We start from the raw sequence: 1,375 nt of genomic DNA on the forward strand, positions 1-1,375 counted from the left end.
TCCAGCGACAGAAGTGAAAGTCTGTCCCAGAACTGTGTTGCCTGGGGATATTTCCCTTGAGGGGCCCTATTTGGTTCTGAGGATTGAAACGCAGCTTTGCTCACGTCCTCTCCTCTTTCCTCGCAGAGGGACACTTTATTTGAAAATCCAGACGATATAAGCACTCCTACCAGGATGTGTTTGAAGCAGGGCCAGCACTCTGGGGCCTGGCAGACTCAGGTTCACAAATGGCCGTCAGTGAACAAAAGAGATACAAACCTCTGCCCGGATGGTTTATATGCTGGTAGGTTTAGATTATATATGCTTGGGCTCTGGTTCCTGTATTCCTTGCCTCGCACTGGATCTCACACATTAAAGAATCCAGAAGCAGGTTTTCTAGAGCCATCGCACTGAGGACCATGTTTCTTTTGAACATCCTGCTCACAAGGAGTTGCAAAAACCACACTGGCCGAAAAACCTGCATCAAGATCAGAACTGAAATACATTAATGTGAGTGATTTAGCTGGAGATGGGCAGTTATATGTCATCTATGATGACGAGGATGAGTATCCCATTTTAGATGAAGATAGAGTAGTTGATGCCCTAACCGGTTTGGCTCAGTGGATAGAGCGTCGGCCTGCAGACTGAAGGGTCCAGGTTCAATTCCAGTCAAGGGCATGTACCTTGGTTGCGGGCATATCCCCAGTTGGGGTGCGCAAAAGGCAGCTGATTGATGTTTCTCTCTCATCAATGTTTCTAACTCTCTATCCCTCTCCCTTCCTCTCTGTAAAAAAATCAATAAAATATTTAAAAAAAAAAAAAGTAGTTGATGAGTTAGAAAACCAAGTGATGGAGTTATTGTTGATTACCACAGTTGTGATTTCTTCCCTGAATGCTGGTTTCATATCGTTTTTGTGCTGAAAACAGATAGTAGTGTATTGTACAAAAGACTTGAAACAAGGGGTTGTAAGAAGAAAAAACTGAGAGATATTGTTCAATGTGAAGTTTTTAAAATCCTTCATGAAGAAGCATTAGCATCCTACAATGAATAGTGTATCAGCTTCCCAGCAATAAACCAGAAGATCTAGAGGATGATAGCAACCAGGTATTGAAGTGGATTGAGGGATGGATCAAAGATCAGAGCTCTTAGGGGCCATCTGCAATACTTTCATCAATAAAGATAAATAAAATAAAAAAAGATCATCACTTTTGACTTATAAGACTGGCCACTTTGTAATCACTGTTAATATTTCTCTGCCCACATCATATAAATCATCCAATTGTCAGTAAATCTTTTATATTAAAACTAGAGGCCCAGTGCACAAAGTCGTGTCCTGGTGGGGTCCAGCTGGCCCCACCACCGATAGGGGTGGGGTTGGCCGATCCGGAGCGGGGG

General features: G+C 43.0%; 1 pseudogene; it reads left to right on the forward strand.

The window, feature by feature from the left end:
- Window positions 1-398: 398 nt before the first annotated feature.
- On the forward strand, window positions 399-1,129 carry LOC118650815 (annotated as a pseudogene).
- Window positions 1,130-1,375: the final 246 nt, after the last annotated feature.

This window comes from Myotis myotis, unplaced genomic scaffold, assembly GCF_014108235.1.
Source record: "Myotis myotis isolate mMyoMyo1 unplaced genomic scaffold, mMyoMyo1.p scaffold_m19_p_1, whole genome shotgun sequence".
NCBI classification, from domain to species: domain Eukaryota; kingdom Metazoa; phylum Chordata; class Mammalia; order Chiroptera; family Vespertilionidae; genus Myotis; species Myotis myotis.